The 23960-nt window shown below is 43.0% G+C and overlaps 1 protein-coding gene and 1 long non-coding RNA gene across 14 annotated transcripts in view; one reads left to right on the forward strand and one right to left on the reverse strand.

Moving 5' to 3' along the window:
- The window catches only part of CYRIB (CYFIP related Rac1 interactor B), a 174259-nt gene that overhangs the window by 65682 nt on the left and 84617 nt on the right, over positions 1-23960 (forward strand). For 3 of the 13 annotated variants that reach the window (XM_050801611.1, XM_050801621.1, XM_050801617.1), the window contains exon 1: positions 9465-9660. The exons of the other annotated variants lie outside the window; for them this stretch is intronic. The gene's annotated coding sequence lies outside the window, so the exon portion shown is untranslated. Of the gene's footprint in view, positions 1-9464; positions 9661-23960 lie in introns of those variants that run through there. 13 annotated transcript variants of the gene reach the window in all.
- LOC126961357 (uncharacterized) lies at positions 1344-9426 on the reverse strand. The gene is made up of 3 exons (XR_007728278.1): positions 9341-9426; positions 2671-2889; positions 1344-1484 (listed from the first exon to the last, which is right to left on the reverse strand). It is a non-coding gene; the product is annotated as an uncharacterized LOC126961357 (long non-coding RNA).

The raw sequence follows: 23960 nt of genomic DNA on the forward strand, positions 1-23960 counted from the left end.
AGAAACTAAGCGATTGATCAGAGGTTATTGGTGGTAATAGTTCCTTCTGTCATTATATTTCAGATTAAATCCTTTTGTCTTCTAATGATGGTCTTTCTGTAAAACACACAAAAAATCTTTTTTTTAAGGGCATTGATAAATTAGTATAGTTTATCAATCTTTTAAAATGTCATTGATAAATTAATGACTCTGGACAAAATTAAGAATTCTCTTTTTCTTTTCTTTTGAGACAGGGTCCCACCCTGCCGCCTAGGCTGGAGTGCATTAGTGCAATCACAACCCACTACATCCTTGACCTTATGAGCCAAAACAATCCTCTTGCCTCAGCCTCCCAAGTAACTGGGACCACAGGCTCACACCACGATACTCGGCTAATTTTCCTTTGTTTTTAATTTTTTTCTACGGACAGGGTCTTGTCATGTTGCCCAGGCTGGTCTCAAGCAATTCTGGGCTCAAGCAGTCCTCCCACCTTGGCCTCCCAAAGTGCTGGGATTACAGGCGTGAGCCACCACCTGGAATTCTCTTTTTTCTATAGGCAAAGACTTCATCTAATTCTGATGGTGTACTATGTAAGGTGGGTGGAAAAGCAGAGATGAACTAACCTCTCTGTAGGTTTTGGGGTCACAGTGGGGTGAAGCTCAGAAATGAATGGCCCACCCAGCCATTTTTCTCCCTACTGTTCCTCTGGAGCCATCTATGATTTTATGGCATCTTGTCCCTTCCTTCAGGTGGCGCCCTTCTGTTCCTGTGCCTCTTCCTGATGGAAGGAATGGAATTATCAGAGCTAAACATGCCAAGTGAGCAGTCCTTTGTGCTGCTGAACCACAGCAGGGGCTGAAAGAGCTGTTAGTGGAAGGGGTGGCACATTCTGAGCATGCCCTCTTGGATTTTTATGCAGCCAGTGAGTCTGTAAATGGAGCCACGGGCTTGGTCTGCAAACTGCTTACAGCATCAGTCAGCATGGGGGAACAGCCTATCCCTTGGGAAAAAACTCTCCTCGAGGGTAGGGCTTGGGAAAAAGTGAAGGCGTGCAGAAAATCTTTTCCTCTTCTCCCTATTCAAATCTTGGCAAGAAAGCACACTCTTCATTTCTGTTTCCTGTGTCAGCAGCAGATTCCCAATTTGAACTTCAAGGCATCGTCCTTGCTTCGTCATACGTCAGCTTTTCCGGCTGCAAACAATTTTGCTTCTCTAGTTGACAAGGACTCTAATAACTCCAGGTGGTGAATGGGCGGTGGGGAATACAGTTCTGTAGAAATACAGCTCTAAAGCAATACAAACACAGAGGGAAAAAATGGGAAACTTGGCAAGGGGGAAGTGCTGGATAAAGCATTTTACCTTTATTGACATTGAAGAAACCTCCCCTCAGCTGAACTCCAGATTCATTCAACACTTCATGGTTTAGCCGCACAGGGGAGTATTATATAGCCTTTAACAGTGGTGTGGCTGACGTTCCTTTATTAAGGAAGGTTGATAAAGATACACTGTGAGATGAAAGACAGCAGATTACAATTCAGTAAATGAACCATTTTAATAAAAATATGTGCTGCGTTTATCTAGATATAGACAGGAAAAACATTTGGAAGGTTGTCCATATGGTGTGGGTGGTTGGATCATGGGTGTTTATATTCTCTTTCATTTGCTCATATGTATTTTCAAATTTTTTTGCTGCAATCAATATGTATTACTCATATAATCAGGGTGCATAGTGCATCGGGGCACCTCATTTACTGCTTGGGTCCTCCCTTTTTTTATCCATTCATTCAACATATTTAGGGAGGCTCTCCTAGGGTCCGGGCACCGTGGCAGGAACTGCAGTGGGCACAGTGATGGCTCCGTCTCTGGCGTCACAGCTGACATTGTAACAAGAGGTGGTTTTTGGTTGTTTATTTCTTTGTTTTTTTTTTTAGTTAAAACATTTTTAAGCTAAAAATGTAAAATAATTAGAGACTGGGTGCGGTAGCTGACACCTATAATCCCAACACTTTGGGAAACCAAGGCAGGAGGATCACTCGAAGTCAGGAGTTTGAGACCAGCTTGGCCAACATGGCAAAACCCCGTCTCTACTAAAAACACGAAAAAAATTATCTGAGCATGATGGCTTGTGCCTGTAGTCCCAGCCACTCGGGAGGCTGAGGCAGGAGAATCACCTGAACCTGAACCTGAGAGGTGGAGGTTGCAGTGAGCTGAGATCGCACCACTGCACTCTAGCCTAGGGGACACAGCGAGATTCTCTCTCAAAAAAAAAAAAAAAAAAAGGAAAGAATTAGTGTTTGTGATAAGCGCTGTGAAGGAGAAACACCAGTGACATGCTAGGGAATGAGTGAAGGTCGGGGGGGTTCACCTTTGGAATGGCGATGGGGGAACCGCTTTGAACCTGAAGGCTGACAAACAGCCAAGTGAAGAGACTGGAAAGCGTACTCGAGGCACAGAAGAGAACAGCCAGTGTGAGGCGGTGGGACCCTGTTTTCTTCCTGCAGGTGACCTGAAGGGTTGGGGAAATGAGACTTGGAGTTGCCCCACTTGTGAGAAATATGTTAGATTTGCAAATGTGATGGAGGCTCAGAGATAAACCTTGTAACTCGGGGGACAGCTTTCTGGCTCCTGTGAGATTGGTTAATGTTTTGCTAAATAACAGGAAGGTGTCAGTTTGATTGGTTGCCTTCTTACTCGGGTTCTTTTTGAATAGCGGCTCCGATGTCATCTTTCAATGCTGGATGAGCTTCTAGCCCTTCCCAGGAGATTCTCAGGCCTCTGTCCCCTGTCCTCTTCCCCTTTCTTCGTTAAATATCCATGGAGTCTTCATCCCTAAGGTAACACTGGAGTCCCTGACTATGGTGGAAATGTTTGGAGATGTCTCTTTCCTCAAGGATTCGGTGTTCATTCATCCTGTGAAAAGGAAGAGAGTATCAGTTGATAGAACTCCCTGAATGTTCAATTGAGGAGTGAGACTGGATACAGAGGCAGCAAAAACTATCCTCTAGGTGCTGCACCATACTGAAACATGTCTTTGAGTGAAGGCTGGCAGCAAAATGTAGTCTTCTCTAAGGACAACTGGGCAATAACAAATCAGGAACCATAAAAATGTTCAGATCCTTTGACCCGGTAATTACAATCCAGGGAGCTTATGCTGAGGTCAGAGTTTTTTAAAAGGAAAAACAAAGAAAACAGAATGTCTCTAATAGCAGTTAACAGTCAATAATGATATAGTGCTTTGGAGCCTTGAAAGTATTTTCTTATACAGTCTTCATGAGAGCTTCCCAACATTTCTGAGAAGCAGACAGTCTTATCCCCATTTCACAGAAAGGAAGCGAAGATCAAGTGAGTGGGTGTACTTCACTCTGGCAGATTCAGAACCTGAGCTCCAGCTCATGAATGGTTGCCCAGTGGGTTTGGTCAGAAACTCAAGGTACAGCCGGGCACAGTGGCTCACGCCTGTATTCCCAGCACTTTAGGAGGCCAAGGTGGGCGGATCAGCTGAGGTCAGGAGTTTAACACCAGCCTGGCCAACATGGTGAAACCCATCTCTATTAAAAATGCAAAAATTAGCCAGGTGTGGTGGCACATGCCTGTAATCCCAGCTACTCACTCAGGAGGCTGAGGCAGGAGAATCGCTTGAACCCGGGAGGCGGAGGCTGCAGTGAGTGGAGATCGCTTGACAGCCCTCCAGCCTGGGGCGACAGAGCAAGACTCTGTTTCAAAAAGATAAATAAATAAAAATAGAAAAAAAGAAACTCAAGGTACAGTGGTGGGAGTCAAAAAAGCCTAAGGAGAAAACCAAGACTGAAAACAGTTATTGAGTTTAGTCTGTGCCTAGTTCAGTCCCTAGCATTTTACAAGTTTTCTCTGAGTTAACACAACAGACTTGTGGGGGAAACTGATGCTTTCAGATGTTGAATAACTTGTGTAAGCTGTAAAGCAGGTTTCAAAGCCTGACCAGGTTACATCCAGAGCGTAAAGGTGGTTTCAGCTTTGCTGTGTTGCTCTCTGAATTCACAGGAATGCTTAGAAGGAGTGAATATATGAACACATGGATGAACAAATGGATTAGGGAGGTTAGGACATGAGAACCAGCTTCTGTAGAGAACTGGACCTCAGGCTCCCCGTGGATGACAGGTTCTTTTCCATAGTTCTGCATTTTCTACCTGCAATACAGGAATGCGGTTGCCCAGGCCCCTCCCAGGAGAGTTGCAGCTTCCCTGACCCTCGAGGCCACACTTCTCCAATACCTTTTGCCTAAAGGCTCTTTTTCCCTAGAGGCTCAACTCATCCCTTGCAAAATACCCAAAGCCAAATGGGTCTAGGGGGTAAACCAGCCATGTAGGGTGTGGAACTTTAGCAACTGAAAGAAACTGAGGTATTTCAGTATGATGAAATACTCTGTAGTCATTAAAATGATAGATGTGAGTGTGTAGAAATATGAGAAAGTATTGGGAAAGAGTTGCACATATCTGAAGAAACCAGTGAAAGCAATGTGCCTTTATTTATTTATTTATTTATTTTTGTTTTTTATTTTTTTGAGACAGAGTCTCAGTCTGTTGCCCAGGCTGGAGTGCAGTGGTGGGATATCAGCTTACTGCAACCTCTGCCTCCTGGGCTCAAGCGATTCTCCTGCCTCAGCCTTCAGAATAGCTGGGAATACAAGCATGTGCCACCACGCCTGGCTAATTTTTGTATTTTTAGTAGAGACAGGGTTTCACCATGTTGGCCAGGCTGGTCTCGAACTCCTGGCCTCAAGTGATCTGCCCGCATTGGCCTCCCAAACTCCTGGGATTACAAATGTGAGCCACCGCACCTGGCAAAGCAATGTGCATTTACATGGATAAAGACTGGAAGATAAGAGGACTGAAAACTGTGTAAAAGTATTGATATCACGTGGTGTCACCATCCAGTTTACTAAGCCAGGAGCCTCTGGGTCATCCCGACAACCCCAGTCTCCTCTTCCCCCAGATTGAACTTGCAGATTCTGCATCAGTTAGCATCTTAATTCCGGTGCCTGTTCTTCATCTTCACTACCAGTTTCCTTGTGCAGGCTCTCTCCTTATCCCTCTCCTGGACCCCACAGCAGCCTCTTAAGTGGTTTGCTGGCCCTATGTTCTCTCTACCACTGTAGTCCATATTGGACCCTGTGGTCAGAGTGATTCTAATATAAAACATATCTGATTATGTGTCTCCCTTGGTTAGAAGCGTCTCTACTTGTGGTTGCCTTCAGAAGGCAAGCTCAAACTTCTTAGGGTGGTGTGTGGTGTCCTTTACAATCTCAGTGTGTCACAGCACCCCCACAATCCCCCCCAACCCTTGGCCCCCGTATTTTCTTCTTGGCCCTTTCCCCTTCCCTTCAAGACCAAGCTCAGAGGTCCCATTCTTTTTTTTTTTTTTTTTCCCTGAGATGGAGTCTCACTCTGTTGCCCAGGCTGGAGTGCAGTGGTGCAATCTTGGCTCATTGCAACCTCTGCCTCTTGGATTCAAGTGATTCTCCTGCCTCAGCCTCCCAAGTAGCTGGGATTACAGAGGCATGTGCCACCGTGTTCGTTTAATTTGTTTTTGTTTTGTTTTGTTTGGTAGAGATGGGGTTTCACCATGTTAGTCAGGCCGTCTCGAACTCCTGGCCCAAAGTGACCTGCCTGCCTCAGCCTCCCAAAATACTGGGATTATAGGTGTGAGCCACTGCCCCTGGCCAAAGGTCCTATTCTTTGTGAAGCCTTCACAGTTGTCCCAGGGAAAGTTGGTTCCTCTACCCTTCTGAATTATAAGGAGTCATGCTTTGTTTTAAGTGCAAGAATGACAGCCTGTCCTTTCACTAAACTCGCAGCCCCTCTGGAGCAGGAACTCGATGTCTTACTGTCCTTCTTCCCAGACCCTCAGCCTGATGCCTAGGACACAGTAGCGGGGTGGGGGTAGGGGGGCAAGAATGTGTGTTGATTGAATGAATCAATGATTGAGTGAAACCATTTATTCTCTATAGTGTTTTAAAACTGATTTAATAATCAATAAAAGTTTCCAAGAAAACAGCACTGCAGGAAAGCCACAGGACCTTGTGACATTTAAAAAAATAGAGACAATGCAGTGTCCATAGAAACTGTGGAGTTGACAGATTGGGTTTGAATCCTGGATCTGTCGCATATGGAGTTTCGGTTGCCTCATTTATAAAATGGGCCTGATAATAGTACCATATAGGATGGTTGTGAAAAAGCAAAAGAAGAAAACAAGTCAAGAGCTTAGAGTTTAGTACAGTGTACAGCTATCCACAATGCGTAAATCATCATTAAGAGACTAGTGCTCTTATGTAAGCCTTTTTTTTTTTTTTTTTTGCATCTTTTGTTCAATTTTTCAACATAAATCTTTGAAAGCTTTGACCTCAGAGAAAATGTGATTACATTCATGCACAATGATGAAGAAAGGATTGTAGAATAAGTTCAGCACTTCTCATAGGGGTCTTGTTTTCTGAGCCAGCTTCCTCTTTCAGGGAATTCCCACATGGGATAATGGAAGAACTTGTGAGTTCTTGTACATGGCAGGAATGGGCCCAGGGCAGCTAAGGAGAAAGGTGCATCTGAGAGGGGCATTCCATGTTCCTCACAGGACTCATCGTATTTTGTTACTATTATTATTTTTCGAGATGCATTTCGCTCTTGTCATCAAGGCTGGAGTGCAGTGGCAAGATCTCGGCTCACTGCAACCTCCACCTCCTGGGTTCAAGCGATTCTCCTGCCTCAGCCTCCTGAGTAGCTAGGATTACAGGCTCCTGCCACCACGCCCAGCTAATTTTTGTATTTTTAGTAAAGATAGGGTTTCACCGTGTTGGCCTGGCTGGTCTCGAACTCCTGACTTCGTGATCCACTGCTTCGGCCTCCCAAAGTGCTGGGATTACAGGCGTGAGCCACTGTACCTGGTCCAGTATTTTATTATTATCACTTCTCAGTGGACTGCTTCTTTGCTGGACTGTAAGCTCCCTAGGCCAGCGTCATGTCTATATTGCTCTCCATAGATAAAATTAGGACAGTGGATGAAAATTGTTGTGCATCAGCTTACTGTAAAAGAGGTTTCTCATAGTCAAAGGCTGATGATTGCAGTAATGAGCTCCCTATAGTTGGAGATATTGGAGCTGAACTAGATATTCACGTGTTAAAGATACTATGAAAGATTTCTGCTTTTGGTGGGAGATAGGGTTAGGAGGTTTGTGGTTACTCAGAGCTCATATCTAAGGGACTGTGCACGTGTATGAACTCCTCCTCTGGTTCACATTGAGGACAGTGGTCCATCTGAACCCAGGTTATCTGAGGTTGGATGTCAGTATGTCAGACAAGTGGACCAAGCTTCTTGGATTATGAGGACTTTTCTATCAGCATCAACATTTGCAAAACATCATCTCCAGCCAGGCGCGGTGGCTCATGCCTGTAATCCTAGCACTTTGGGAGGCTGAGGCAGGTGGATTGCCTGAGCTCAGGAGTTCCAGAGCAGCCTGGGCAACATGGTGAAACCCCCGTCTCTACTTAAATACAAAAAATTAGCCGGGCATTGTGGCGTGCGCCTGTAATCCCAGCTACTTGGGAGGCTGAGACAGGAGAATCGCTTCAACCTGGGAGGTGGAGGTTGCAGTTAGCTGATACCGCGCCACTGCACTCCAGCCTAGGTGACAGCAAGACTGTCACAAGACAAACAAACAAACATCTCCTTCCGTTTCATTGAAATTGACCAGAATTATAAGAGCTACAATATAGAACCCCTGAATCCTCCTGAAGTATGATAATTAAGGTAAAAGTCTGAGGCCTAGGAATGTTGCCCCTAGTGTATGCCTTGAAAAAGCCACTTCATCTCTCCATGACTCAACACGTTTCTAAGTAATATGCCCACCATGTTACATACCATTTGGTTTCTACATAACTCAAGAGGAAGACAAAAAGGCTAAATAAGGTAAGGGCTGCCCTTCTGTGTTTTGTGGCAAGGAGTGATTTCTTGGCCCATACAGTAAGGCGCAGATAGTTACTGGAACTTTAGCGCCTTGACTAGAGCTTCGTTCATAATCAGGATTTCATGGATAGGCTCCTTGGTTGCATGAAAACTTTTTTTTTTTTTTTTTTTTTTTTTTTTTTTTGAGACAGAGTCTCGCTTAGTCGCCCAGGCTGGAGTGCAGTGGCGGGATCTCAGCTCACTGCAAGCTCCGCCTCCCGGGTTCACGCCATTCTCCTGCCTCAGCCTCCCGAGTAGCTGGGACTACAGGCGCCCGCCGCCTCGCCCGGCTAATTTTTTTGCATTTTTAGTAGAGACGGGGTTTCACAGTGTTAGCCAGGATGGTCTCGATCTCCTGACCTTGTGATCCGCCCGCCTCGGCCTCCCAAAGTGCTGGGATTACAGGCGTGAGCCACCGCGCCCGGCTGAAACTCTTGATATGTTATGCAAACGTGTGTGCATGTATGTGTTTTACTGGGGGGAAAAGTCCATACTTTTATGGGATTTTCAGTTGGGCCTGTGACCCCAAAATGTTCATAATCATTTACCTCCATCTTAGTGATCTGCTCGGCTGTCAAACTGAAAACAACCCTGGGAGAGATAACATTGTCATCTTCTCCCCTTTAGTGTTAATGAAAAAAAAAAAAAAAATCAGCTTTATAACAGGATTAGGAGAAGCTAGCTAGATGGAATGTTCTGTTTTTGTCTGTAAAGGGGAAGGGATCATTTATGTTCAAAGAGTTAAAGGGGAATTAGGGAATTAAGAGGCTGCGCCCTCTGTCACATCCAAGTTTCTGCCCTCTAGATATTTTTGCCCAGAGTCGACCCCAGAACAGGGGTCTGATTTATCTGAGAGTGTTGTAAGTGGAGTCTAATTGTTGTTCTCAGAATGATCATTTTTCACCTCCCAAGGGCGTCTCCGCGATACCATCGCAGGCGGTAACGGTGCAGTCTCCTGGCGCTGGGCGTCTGCCAGGCACACGTGCCGCTCTGGGAATCGCGGGCGAGGCTCAGTACCTGACCCGAGGGGGAAAGGCGGGCCCCGCAGCCTAGCGGTTCCAGGCGTGGGGTATGGCAACTTCGCAGGGCTCAGCATCGAGTCCCGATGTCCAGTTCCTGCCATTTCCAAGCCCGCTGACGAGGCAGGTCACCGCCACCTCTGAACCTCCGTTTCCCATCTGTACCTCAGAAAGGCTGGAAGACCCCAACCCACTCAGAAGCTATCTTGGCGCGAAGGTGCTGCCCCTTTAAGTAGGCGGGGAGGGTGCAAGGGGGTGGCCACGCCTCCTTCCACAGCACGCCGCGCCCGCCGACCACCTGTCTCCGGATTCGCCCCGCCCCTTCGGGAGGGGCGGGGAGGAGGGGCGGAGAAGATAGGCTAAGGATTTACCTTGCGGGGCGGGCGTGCGACGCATGCGCACGGCCGGACAGGTCCGCGGCGCCCTCACTTCCTGGCATTCCCCCCTCCCCCTCCTCGTCGTTACCCTGTACATCCGGGTCACTTGCCCTCCCCGCTCGGAGCCGCCGCCGCTGTCGCTTGGCTTGTCGCGGCTCCGCCACAGGGGCAGGTGCTGAGGGGCTCCCGGTCCGGCTGCTGCCGCTCCCCCGCTCCGGACCCGGGGCTCCCCCTAGCGCCGCTGAGGAGCCGCCTCTGCGGCTCGAGGAGGGCGGAGGAGCGGGACTGAGAGCGTCTGGAGGCTCGAGCGGAGGGTGAGTGATTGGTTTTTGCCATTTTCCCCTCTTCCCTCACACTCCTCGCTTTCCTGCTCCGCGACCCCATTTTGGCGAAGAGGCGGGTGCGGCGGGGCCCGCGCTGGCGCTGGGCTTCCTCCTTCCCAGGCGCGCTGGGCCCGCCCCCGGCCCCGCGGCGCCCCGGGGCCGCTTCCTCTCCGGCCCCGCGGCCCCGGCCTGCCCCCGGCGCTCATTCATTCGGGTCTTCCTTTCTTCCGCCCCCTTCCTTCCACTGGCACCTCCAGCGCGCTCTCGCCGCCCCCTCCCACCCCAGATCCTGCGCCCGCCGGTGACTCCTTGCTCCCCGGCTCGTCCCTCCCGCGTCGGCGTTGTCCCCCCACCCCATCCCGACTCCCTCCACTCCTTCCTCTTCGCGGCCGCTTTTCCTCCTCCTCATCCCCTCTTCCTGTCCCCAGCTCCACACCCCCTTCTCCTCCGGTCTTCGCCACGCCTCAACACCCAGTCCTGGTCACTGGTGTTGAAGTTGGTGTCTTTATCGCTCCCCATCACTTCGCCTTCCACCTGCGCGGCCAGACCTTCCAACTTAGATACTGCGTTGTCCTTTTAATTAATGCTCAACTTTTAAAGTCCAGATTCTCAGTCTTAGGGTGTGGTCTTAGTTTGTTTCCAAACACGCAATTTCTACTATAATTACCCAAATCTATAACTGTCAAACTGTAGTGAAAGTGGCAATTGCTGTGTGTGTGTGCGCGCGCGCGCGCGCGTGTGTGTTTTAATCTCCTGGCTATTCTGGGTCATACTGAGTACCTTTTTTTTTTTTTTCCTGGAAGACTTCTATGATGGATTAATTTCCTCTGAGTGTAAAATTTGGCAGATTATTATTCTTTCTACTCCTCTGGATTCCTCCTCACTTGGTCCCTTGACTGATTTGCAACATTACCTGTTAATACATTGCTGTAGAAATGTTTGTTGGTGATATTTCATGTCTCATCTGTCAACAACATTTTTTGAGTACCCCCTGTGTGCAGAATACTGATGAAATGCCCGAATACTTGGAGTACCACAGAGTGCCATTCTGGATAAGACAAAGGTTTTTGGAATTTGCTTACACATTTTTTCCTACTTCTGTGTAAGTGTGTTGAGTTTGCCACCTTTTTAATCTCTGTGAAAAATGTGTGTCAATCAGTTTTGTGTGTTTTAAGTGTTACTGTGTGGGAGATCGGCATTCCAGAGGAGTGTTTTATATAGCTAAAGGAATTTCAATCACTCGCTGTTTGGTGACTTACTATCGCAAATCATTTTAGACAAATATACCTCAAGAAAAACACACTGATCCTTTTAATTCTTTAATTGTATTTAGTAATAGAAACAGAAGCTTTGTGTCTAGAACTGCTTGATAACTGGGGCTTATTTGATAGCCTGTTTGTAGAGTGTTGCAGTTAACTGAAACTCCCTAATCAGCATTCATAAAATGAAATGACAGCACTTTTTTTTTTCGTGTGACTTTCATATCCATGATAATGAACTCCAAGAGAGGCTCGTAGTCCTAAAGCACACCTACCTGCATATTATTATGATGATACTATTGCTGTCAGTATTTATGGCAGCATTTTCCAACAGCTTCGTTTTATGGGAGCTTGGTGTTAAAAAGGTACTTGACTGTTTGTCCCTGATTAGGTTTTGGATAACCACTTCAACAGTTAGATTTTTTAACGAGAGAGAGAGAGACAGAGAGAGAGAGAGAGAGAGAAAGAATATGTATTTGCAGAACAGTTTTGCTAGATAATAATCTTTAAAAATCTTTAAAACTTTAATAGTGATATAGCTGTTTGTGAGGAACCTCTTGCTTTGTAAAACGTTCTAGACTATATAGTATGAATTTTAGATTATGTAATTGGATAGAGGCTAGATTTTTCTCTCCCAAGAAAGTGGTTGGTTGATCAGAGGGAGGCGTGGTCAGTAAGTTAATTCTAGTTGCCCCAGAAGAAGTATAATTTCAGATGTTGAGTAAAACTAAGTGAATGCAGTTTATTTTTGATAGATTTTTGATTGACATTTAAACTAATTGAAGTTAAAATTCATTTCTCTGAATTCTTCAGGAATAAACAGTTTTTTAAAATTTACAGGTTAAATTAGTGTCCCTCTTGAGAGTATTTCACTCATATCTGAAATGGTCATTTATCTTTATATAGTAAATAACAATTGATGGAGAAGTATAGAGGGGTGCTTATTTTACTCCTAGTCCCCGTGGGGGAAAATACTGGATTGTCACTTATTTGAGGTTACTTGACTCTTACTAAGTATTAATGCATTCAACTGTAAGAACTTACAATTTTCTCTTACATTGTTTAAGGAAAACAAGACTGTAATAGTTGGAAATAACTTAGTGGCATACCTCCTATTTTTGATCTCTTCTGTAACTACACCAGAGTTTAGCACAGTGCCTGCCTGGTGCATAGTGGGTACTTAATAATGATGTTTTGAACAATTGAGTTAATGGCAAGGTCAAAGAATCTTAGACTGTAACAGCATTTTGTAATTATGTGGCAAAAATTTTTGAAAAAGATGTTGATTGCTCTGAACTGTAGTTTTTCTCAGGTATCTTGTATATTTTTAAGACTGCTGGCCGGATGCAGTGGCTCACGCCTGTAATCCCAACACTTTGGGAGGCCGAGTCGGGCTGATCACGAGGTCAGGAGATCGAGACCATCCTGGCTAACACGGTGAAACCTCGTCTCTACTAAAAATACAAAAAAATTAGCTGGGTGTGGTGGTGGGCGCCTGTAGTCCCAGCTACTTGGGAGGCTTCGGCAGGAAAATGGCGTGAACCTCGGAGGTGGAGCTTGCAGTGAACCAGGATGGCGCCACTGCACTCCAGCCTGGGCGACAGAGCAAGACTCCATCTCAAAAAAAAAAAAAAAAAAAAAAAAAAGACTGCTATATTGGGTTATTTAATTTGCTTTGAGATCTTTGGGTGAGGAAGTATAGATATGATTTTGTGTTGTACTTTAGTTCATAGAATGGATTTATTTGCTTAGAATGGGCATTTGATATATGTATCTTATCAGCATTCATGAACAACAGTGAATTCAAATAATTTCTTGTGCATTTAGAGTTTCTGAAAGTCCACATAAATGTTGTTGGATGTGTGAGCTCATTCTGTATTATGATCAGTTCACTAAATCCTAGCTCTTAATTATGCTGTAATATTGAACACCTACTATATGCCAGATTCCTTTTAACCATTAGATTAGTTTTATAACAACTCTGCAATGTGTAGTTTAACTTCTATTTAATTCCTAATTAACATGAGGAAAGTAAGGCTCAGAGAGCTTAGGTTAGAGGTATGCCATTAATCATAATTAAATATTTCCAATTCCGTATACTTGTCAAGTATACTCTCAAGTGGGAGATGTTGAAGACCGGCATTTGAACCCATCACGTTTACTTAAATTCTATTTCAATGTACTAATCTTATATTTTATATGAAGTATTTGTAAAACATACTTAAAACAGCAAATCTCAAAACTTTTTCTTTTTCAGCTGCCATGGAGGATGGATAATGTTCACTTGTTCTGTACTCTCCTGTAAGCATATACAGGACTGACAGCTAGCTGTAGTTTCACCCCTTTCCCACTTGTGCAAGTAATTAGAATGCAACTGAGTCACATTTGTAAACTTTTTAAACAAAGAAATCATTGTTAGAATTTTGATTATTTAAATATAAACATTTCTTGCAACACACCTTCACATCTGGATAATGGTACCATGGGTCAGAATGACTACTTTTAAAGATATTGTGTGATTTTAAGGAGAAGACTTAATGCAGAGATATATTTTTGTAGCTATTTAATTCATTTTGAAAAGATAGATCATCAACATTAAGGTACTATTGTATGTGACACTGTGAAGCCTGAGTCCTGTACAGTTATTTTTTGCTAATACAGTAATCTCTTCTTGTTATATTTTAGTTGATGCATTATGTATGATATATATTAAATTCTAGATTGATACACACCCTTTCTACTGTGTTTCAAGCAGGGGTCCCCAACCCCTGGGCCATGGCCTGTTGGGAACCAGACTGCACAACAGGAGGTGAGCGGCATTACTCCCTGAGGTCTGCCTCCTGTTAGATCAGCAGAGACAGCATTAGATTCTTATAGTAGCGTGAACCTTGTTGTGAACTGTGCATTAGAGGGATCCAGGTTTTGTGCTCCATGTGAGAATCTAACGCCTGGTAATCTGAGGTGGAACAGTTTCATCCTGAAACCATTCCTTCTGTCACCCTGTCTGTGGAAAAATTGTTTTCCATGAAACCATTTCCTGGTCCCAAAAAGGTTAGGGACCATTGATCTAGAATATTTATTCCTTCCAATCATAAATTGGCATGTCCTCAGATAATCCAGATTAACCTGAATACTACTTTAGGTCAAGCATTTTCAGAAAACACTTGATAAGAAAGAAATTATGACATAGTCTCAGATGTCATAATGTGACATATGTCATATTGTTCCCGGACCAAACTGAGGGTCAGGCTGCTATTTCTCATGGCCCAATGAGATGCAGGTGAACTGGAGAGGAAGAGAGTTTTTATTTTCTGCAACCAGTTATAGGGAGAAGGCCTGGAAATTATTGCCAGACCAACTCAAAATTACAAAGTTTTCCAGAGCTTATATGCCTTCTGAGTTATATGTCTACATGTAAGTGTGCATTCATCTAAATAACATGAGTGATTAACTTCTTTTAATCTATAACTAAGGTCGAAGTCCTGAAGAGCTTCCTCTGGACCCTCAGTAAATTTACTTAATCTAAATGGGTCCAGTTGCTGTGGGTGATTACCCTTATATTGTCTCCTGCAAAATCACAGAGGTTTGGGGAATTCCTTCAGACCCCCAGTAAATTTGTTTGTGGAGGCCTAGGGAGTTTCTTCAGACCCACAATAAAACTTGTTTAATCCTAAATGGGTCCTGTTAAGATTTCGTTCATTGTTTTATCATGCTTTAAGGCCCAGGAAGGGCCTAGGTAAAACTGGTGATGGGCTTTTGTTAATCTCAGTCTTTGTATAAGGGCACTGGCTTTTAATATTTAACTGAACAACTCAGTCAGTACTGAAACAGTTGTTGTGGAGGCCTGCATGAGTGAGACCTGGCCTGCCGCAATATGACGTCATATATCGTAATATATATTATGACATATCATAATATGACATATAATGTGATAATTTAAGGATTATTTATGCCATTTATCTTAGTGAGGATAATAAAGAATTGAATTCTGTGAAACCTGTGACCTGAGGTACACTTTTATAGTTTGTTGACTTGTTGACTTGACCTTTGCCAAATCCTCTAATCAGTAAAAATCCTCTAATTGAGAGATTCTTCTCATTGTAACGTTCTAGTATGTATGGACAAAAACACTGAATTCAATTTGACAAATTTGCTTTATATGATAATGTGAAGATCCTCAGATTATTAAATGGGAATAACGTCCCTATTACATGCCTCACTAAACTGTTGTGAAATTTTTATGTTAATTTCAATTCAACATAACAAGGAAGGCAGCATATAATTTTACTAATGTATTTCTAAGTCAAATGATTATTAAAAATAATTTTGTTTTTGATCACCTGGCACAGTATGTGGTATATAGATTGCCATTAACTACCCAAGTAGTTATTGAGCACATAAGTAGGGTTATATTACAGTGAATAAATCATTTGTGGTTCTTCCTTACAATAGAATAGAAGATACAGAGAGAGTGTGAATTCAGTGATATGTGTTACATAGGTACCTAATCTTTTTTTTTTCGAGATGGAGCCTCACTCTGTCGCCAGGCTGGAATGTAGTGGCACGATCTCGGCTCATTGCAACCTCCAACTCCCTGGTTCAAGAAATTCTCCTGCCTCCACCTCCCCAGTAACTGGGATTGCAGGCACATGCCACCACGCCTGACTAATTTTTGTATTTTTAGTAGAGATGGGGTTTCACCATGTTGGCCAGGATGGTCTCGGATCTTTGGACCTCGTGATCCGCCCGCCTCTGCCTTAGGTACCTAATCTTAACTAGTTCAAGATAAAAGACCCTGTTGTAATGTCATCTAAACTCTGACCTGAAGAGTAGACCAGTCAGTCAAGAGGGAGAGTTTACATGGGGGTAGGAAGAGAGAGAGAGGCAAAAAGCCTGAAGAGAAGTCATGTTAGAAACTGATACTGGTTATAGTGTGACAGTAATGGAGACTGTAAAGGAAGAGTGGGAAAGATGAAGCTAAAGAGGTAGATGAGAAGTAAACCATCTGCATGAGTCATGTTAACAAGTCCCATTCAGTTCCAGCTGAAGGCAGTGGGGAAACCATTATAGGATCTTAATAGGGGAGAGAGTAAAATACTCAAGTTGTCTTTTGGAAAGATTGTCCTGACTGCTTTTGGAGAATGTATTAAAGGTGAAGTGAGATTGGATGCAGGGAGACAAATTAAAAGGCTGTTGCTAATATCCAGGAAAGAATATTGATGATGTCAAATCTATAAGACGTGATGATTTACTGGATGCGGGCTTCACTGAGCCAGTAGCTTTGCCTCCAGTGGTAGAGTAGGGAATCAAGTTTTCCCCAAAGGGCTAGGTGCCAGCCCTTTTTTATGTAAAGTTGAGATCCTTCTTGGGGCTAAGGCTAAGCCAGGTGTGTTTCATGTAAGCATTTGCCATTGATCTACCGCATTGTTAGTCATTGAGTGTAAGCTGACCCTAGGAACATCAGGCTGGACACTCGTGAGGCCTCCATGAGTTGGGCATTCAGTTTCCACTGGAATCCAGAAGCAAGCTAATAGCTGCTTTTCAGAAGGCGTAAACCTGATCGTTGTGTCAGGGAGGCAAAGCGTTCAAAACCACAAGGGGCACCTGTAGGTGGAGGCTGCCTCTTTTTGCCAAATCCTCTCATCAGCGAAATCATGAGACTTATGGCTCAGAGTGGTCCTTAGGATCGTGGGGCCCCAAAGGTACTAGTGCACTTTTTTACATACAGCCCTTTCTGATTGGAAAAACCTCACTGGCTCTTAAGTGAGTCTTTTAAGTACAAAAAGATAACACATCAGTTCTTCTTTTTTTTTTTTTTTTTTTTTTTTTTGTTACCGAGTCTCACTCTGTTCCCCAGACTGGAGTGCAATGGCGTGATCTTGGCTCACTGCAACCTCCGCCTCCTGGGTTCAAGTGATTCTCCTACCTCAGCCTCCTGAGTAACTGGGACTACAGGCACGTGCCACCATGCCCAGCTAATTTTATATTTTCACTGGAGACAGGGTTTCATCATGTTGGTCAGGTCTCGAACTTCCAACCTCAAGTGATCTGCCCACGTCGGCCTTCCAAAGTGCTGGGATTACAGGTGCGAGCCACTGCACCCAGCTTTTCAGTTCTTACTATACATTGTGACGTAGAGGCAACAATAGCACATTGAATTGGTCCAAAACATGCCACCCATAAGTCACATTTATTTTCCTAACCACTGTAAACCCTGCCCAGACCCTGTTAGCTTAATCTGAGTATCTGCCTGACAGGACTAGATAGAATGGTTACCTGGGTGCCTATTTCCAAGAGAACCAAAAAATTTTGAGCCTCTCCCTGAACTTCTCTGGGCAAACCTCCTGGTATGTCTGGCCTTCAGTCCATCTTGGGGATCAAGGAGACCTCAGCCCCATTCCTAACCGTCTTTTCTCATTAAAGCAGAAGAGTTTGGGGGTTGGGGCAGAGAGGGATCAGGGAGTGGGGAAGGGGAGAGAGCAACTCGGTGCTGGTAATCAAGGCTTTGTATTCACTTTGGGTCATTCTCTCGCAGTTTAATGTTTTTGGTCTACTTGAAGCTCTGTACTTGGCAGCAAGGCCATCATTACTTACACCATTTCTTTTAGTTTGGGGGATTTGGCTCAGCAATCACAGCCACAGCCTTTCACCTGGGACCATGGGGTTTGTTGCCCTTATTATGGGCTTCCCCTCCTTCCACCAGCCCAGAGGATAGTGAACAACTACCAAGCCACCATTTGGTTTCAGCCTCACTTCTCACTGCTCAGTTTCCACTCCTGTTCATTAACAGGTAAACAGGTGGGGGAATCTTTATTCCTACCTTCTTCCCATCCACCTCTAGGATCACTCTCAGATCCCAGGGTGTCTTCCCTTGTCCCGGAACTCAGTCTGCAGAGCCTTTATCCTTTCTCTTAGAGAGTTTTGGCTATGTCAGCATCCCACCCTCTTTCCCCAGAACTGTCAAGAACCATGATGGTCTGAGATTTTATCCTACTTGCAAGCTAATAAGTTATCCTGCCACATTTTCATGGAATCTGGTAGAAGACATGAAACTCCTGTGTTAAAGATCAAGGGCAGATGATTATTCTCTATCATAGTAGTAGCCAGAGTATCAGCATTTGTGCTGGTTTTCTGAGCCTCATTCTACAGGATGACATGAAGAGGACCAGGAATACTTGTACACACAGTGGGCTATCTTGTTGGAGAGGAGCCCTGAGTTAAGGGAACCCAAATCTTTTCTAATGAGCAATAAGCATGCCTGCCCTTTGCTCTGGAGGGATACATTATATTTATTATACTGAACAGACGGTAAGCATGCTTGTCCCTTGCTCCAGAAGGAGATACTATCTTTATTTCTCAAGGCTGTTCACTCTACAAACATTCTTGAAAAGACACTCTCTAGAGCAAAGGGCAGCTGGTACCTCTGCCTGTACTGTATGCAAAAGAGATACCTATGAAGCAGCCTGCCCTACATGGTGAAACCCTGTCTCTACTGAAAATGCAAAAAATTAGCTGGGTGAAGTGGCGAGTGCCTGTAATCCCAGCTACTCAGGAGGCTGAGGCAGGAGAATCGCTTGAACCTAGGAGGCAGAGGTTGCGATGAGTCGAGTTCATGCCACTGCACTCCAGCCTGAGCAACAAGAGTGAAACTCCGTCTCCAAAAATAAAAATGAAAGATACGTATGAAGAATTATTTCCTAACATATCTAAATTATACTTCATTAAATCTGACATTTAAAAAAGTGCCAGGCACACTGACTCACGCCTGCAATCCCAGCACTTTGGGAGGCTGAGGTGGACAAATCACTTGAGGCCAGGAGTTTGTGACCAGCCTGGTCGACATGGTGAAACCTTGTCTCTACTTAAAATACAAAGATTAGCTGGATATGGTGGTGCTCGCCTGTAATCCCAGCTACTTGGGAGGCTGAGGCACAAGAATCACTGGAATCTGGGAGGTGGAGGTTGCAGTGAGCCAAGATCATGCCACTGCATTCCAGCCTGGGGGACAGAGGGAGACTCTGTCTCAAAAAAAAAAGTTCCTGGCATATGATAAGAACACAACACGTATTATTATTGTTGGTGCTGTTCATTTTTTGATCTGTTTTTGAGGGAAAAGTTATATGTAATGACCTTGGTGGAAATTTGAGATTAATTTCCTCAAAGAAAAGTTGGTCACTTTAATAACATTTACTCAAAAAGTAATGACTGGCATGTGCAGACATCTTTCAATTTGAAAGAGATCACAGAGTTTTAAGAATTTCAGGGACATTGAATTTAAGTGAAATATGAGAAAACACCTTAGGATGCAAGGTGTGAGATTAGTTTGCTTTCTTTATATCAAACCACAGTTCTCTACTTTAAATTCTGGCAAATTCCAGCAAACTAAAAGATGTTAATTAAGCACATTTTCAGGGAGGCTTCTTTCCCTTTATATAAAGGGACAGCATAGATTTAGGTAGATGAGAGGTAAGCATAGTTAGTGAAGGGAATATTCAAATTCACAATTTTTCTTTGTGTTTTTTTTTTTAGGGGAGTAGGACTCCATTTTATTTATTAGCATCTTATAAATGATCCACCCTTCCAGTTATTTTCTGTAAACAAGTCTTCTAAAAATGTTATTTTGAAAGCTAACTTGCTGAAGATTATTTGTTATGTTTGAATTTATTTTGATTTAAATGTTAAATACTAAATGTGTCCTGGTATTTAGTAAATATATTTACCGAGTTTTTTCTAAAAGTATGGAGAAGCTAGCTTCATTTATTCCATTCATTTGGATTAAAGCATACATGAATTTAGAGACTTGGAAACTTAAAACAATCTTCTAGCTATGGAGCTAGTTCTCAGTTGCCAGTGGGTAAAAGCAGGTGGATCCCTGAAAATGAGGGATGATGCATTTTGGAGTCTTTTTGATAATTGGAACTTCCTGTATTAAAATGTGAATGTGGTTAAACTAAAGCTTTGTCTTTCTATTTATAGAACAGTATGTTGAAGCAGTAGTCAAAATATGTAGCCTGATTGGCAACCTTTTGAAATGGGTGTGCCAAAGTTCCATTATGGTATGTGCGATGGTGACAACTGGCCGGTTTTCAGTCTTTGGTATGTGGCACTGACCTCTTAGTAGTCTATTAACGTATTAAATGTGTGTCTTTTAAGAACCTAGTTTTAGCATATTTTCATTGTTCATGCCTTATAAGCAACTTTTAAAAACAGTGTTTTATTAAAATTAAAGTTTTTAAACCATTTTCAGTATGCCTAGTTTGGGTAGGAAGGTAGCCTATGGATTTAAATAATTTTTTTAAAAAATTTAAAAAAATGTAAGCACTTCACAATTCTTTCTAGTTGAGATCTGCAAGTGGAACTTTTTGTGAAATTCTTTCACTGCCCCTTGTCTCTCAGATCCCTTCTAGGATCTTGATAGGGTCTCATAAGTAAGAGATGAATGAACAGTTTTGTTTATTTGTTTTTTGAGACAAAGTCTTACTCTGTTGCTCAGGCTGGAGTGCAGTGACTCACTGCAAGCTCCACCTCCCGGGTTCAAGTGTTTCTCCTGCCTCAGCCTCCTGAGTAGCTGGGATTACAGGCGTGCACCACCAAGCCTGGCTTATTTTTGTATTTTTAGTAGTGATGGGGTTTCACCATATTGGTCAGGCTGGTCTTGAACTCCTGACCTCATGATCCACCCGCCTTGGCCTCCCAAAGTGTTGGGATTGCACACGTGAGCCACCGCAGCTGGCCAGTTTTGTTTTTGAAAGCATAACTGGTTAACTGTGTTATGGAAACTGTCCTAAGTCATAAAGTATGGCTAAACAGGTACCAGTACCCTAAGACAATTTATTCTAGGTAGTTTTAACCACTGTATCTAGGTTACATTGCACATAAAGTCTTGTAGCAAATTCCTGTACCTAATCTTTAGATATATCGTTTCCCTCATCTTCTGTAAAATATAAACTGTAAGTCACCATTTCATGAGTTACTTGAGAATAGTGGAAAGGAGACTGCCAGGAACTATTCACTCACTACTTGCCTTCAAGACTCCTCTCTTTAGATATGATTTTGCTGGATTTCTATCCAAAGAAAGTTCTAGAGATGGCTTTGGATAACTCTGCTTTATTTTTTAGTTTCTAGTGTAGGAATATACATATATAATATACATACTTCTATTCCCATTATGATTCTGTATATTGGGGGGGGCATAATTAATATGGAAGAAATAGGCGACCTTGTTTTTACACCTCAGTCTTTCTTGGTAAAGATGTAGAGCCAGTGGTTAATCAGATAAAAAATATGTACTCTAGGCTGGGCGCGGTGGCTCAAGCCTGTAATCCCAGCACTTTGGGAGGCCGAGACAGGCGGATCACAAGGTCAAGAGGTCGAGACCATCCTGGCTAACACGGTGAAACCCCGTCTCTACTAAAAAAATACAAAAAACTAGCCAGGCGAGGTGGCGGGCGCCTGTAGTCCCAGCTATTCGGGAGGCTGAGGCAGGAGAATGACATGAACCCGGGAGGTGGAGCTTGCAGTGAGCTGAGATCCGGCCACTGCGCTCCAGCGTGGGCGACAGAGCGAGACTCTGTCTCAAAAAAAAAAAAAATATGTACTCTCATGACCCTTAGAAGTACTCCACTAAAAGGTAGAAAGTAAAAATCACTTATAGTATTGATAATGGGGATAAGTGGCATGTGTGCCATTTTGGTATGCTATTTTATGTTTTCGTTTAAAATGTTTTGTTTTCTCACTGGTTTTTGACTTTGGCATCTAGAAAAACCTAATCATTCCTTCAGTAAACATAATTATGTACTAACTTTTTTTCATCATCTTTTTAAAAATAATTTTATTGAGGTATACTTTATACACCATAAAATTCACCCATTTCAAATGCACAATTTAGTGATTATTAGTAAATTTATTCAGCTTTGCAACCATTACCATAGTCTAGGATATTGTCTGTTAACCCAGTAAGATCCCTTGAAATCGTATTCGTCTTTCATACTACCCCCAGCCCCAGGCAACCACTTTCCTGTCTTCTAGCTCTTACCCAATCCCTTCTCCCTCTCCCTCTTCTTCTCCCTGTCCCTGTCCCTGTCCCTGTCCCTGTCCCTCTCCTTCCCTCTCCTGTCTCTCCCTCTCTCCCTCTTACACTCTCCCCCTCACTCTCTCACTCTCTCACTTTTGCTTGATGATTCTTTCCTGGACATTCTTTCCTGGACACAGTATCTTTTGTGTCTGACTTCTTTCATTTAATTTACGGTTCATGCATGTTGAGTGTATCAGTAATTTGTTCCTTTCTATTGCTGAGTAGTATTCCATTCTGTGGATATGCCACATTTTGTTTATTCATTACCAGTTGATGGGCATTTGGATGGTTCACAGTTTTTGGCTGTTATAAATAATGCTGCTGTGAACATTTGTATGCAGATATGTGTGGACATATGTTTTCTTTTGCATAGATGCCTAGGAACAGAATTATTGCGTCATATGGAAAACTTATATAATTTTTCAAGAAACTGCCAAAACCAGACTGTCGGTGCGATTTTACGTCCTATGAGTAGTGTATGAGGATTTCAGTTTCTCTAAATCTTCCCAATACTTGTCATTATCTTTTTAATTATAATTATTCTACTGGGTGAGAAGTAATATACATTGTGGTTTGAGTTTCCCTAATGACTAATGATGTTGAGCATCTTTTCAAGCCATTTTCTTCTTTTCTTTTTTCTTTTTTTTTTAAGTAAGGATTTTACTTTGTCACTCAGGCTGGAGTATAGTGGCATAATCACACCTTGCTGCAGCCTAGAACTCCTGGGCTCCTGTGATCCTCCTGCTTCAGCCTCCCAAAGTGCTGGGACTACAGGCATGTGCCACCAAGCCACTTTTTCCATCTGTTTGGTGAAATGTCTGTCAGGTCTTTTTGACCATTTTTAATTGGGTTGTCTTCTTACCGAGTTGTAAGAGTTCTTTATATATTTTGTATCCAGGTCCTTTGTCAGATACATTATTTGCAAGTATTTTCTCTCAATCTGTGACTTGTCCTTTTGTTTTCTTAATAGTATCTTTTTTCTTCTTCTTCTTAAGAGATGGGGTTCAGAGTCGAGGTCTTGCTGTGTTGCCCAGGCTAGACTCAAACTCAGGGCTCAAGTAATCCTCCTGCGTCTGCCTCTTGAATAATTGATGCTATTGGCTGTTAATAGTGTCTTTTGAGGCGTAAGGGTTTTGACTTGGTAGACTCTAGTTTAAATCTTTTTTTTTTTTTTTTTTCTGTTAAGAATGGTGGCAGTGTGTGTCATATCTAAGAAATCTTTGCCTAACCAAAGATTATGAGATTTACTCTTGTGTTTTCTTCTAAAAGTTTTCTAGTTTTGGTCCTTACATTTAGGTTTATGATCCATTTTTAGTTAACTTTATGGTGTAAGTTACTATTTGCATGTGGTTATCCAGTAGTCTCCATACCATTTTTGAAAAGACTGTCCTTTCCTCTACTGAATTGCCTTTGATATCTTAGTTGGTAATCAGTTGACCACAAACGTTTGGGTTTATCTGTAGACTTTTATGTCTGTTTCATTGATCTATCATTCTGCTAGTACCACCACATGGCTTGATTACTGTAGCTTTCATACTGTATTTTAATAATGAAAATTTTTGTAAACACATGCTCATATTTATTAAAAAAAATGAAACAATATAGAGTAGTAAAAGAAAGAAGCAAAAATCACCATCTAGTAGTCACTGTTTTGGTGACCATCTTTCCAGGCATCTTTATGCATATATATGTTTGATGAGTACACACACATATTCTCCACATTTTTTCATAGAGACACATCAGTATTTGCCTACACTCATTGTTCTTGTGTACTTTTTGAGTGAATACATTTATTGTCAGCTTTAAGAGAGAACTGATTATTTTTCTTTCTGCAGGGACTTTTGTAATTCTGTGCATTTTTACTGACTTAAACTTCTCAGCAGACCGAAGCCTCTTTGAGCTAAGAACTATGAGTGCATTTTTCTTGGTAGCATGTTTAAATGGAATTTACTTCTCAC

This window comes from Macaca thibetana, chromosome 8 (genome assembly GCF_024542745.1).
Source record: "Macaca thibetana thibetana isolate TM-01 chromosome 8, ASM2454274v1, whole genome shotgun sequence".
Lineage (NCBI taxonomy): Eukaryota > Metazoa > Chordata > Mammalia > Primates > Cercopithecidae > Macaca > Macaca thibetana.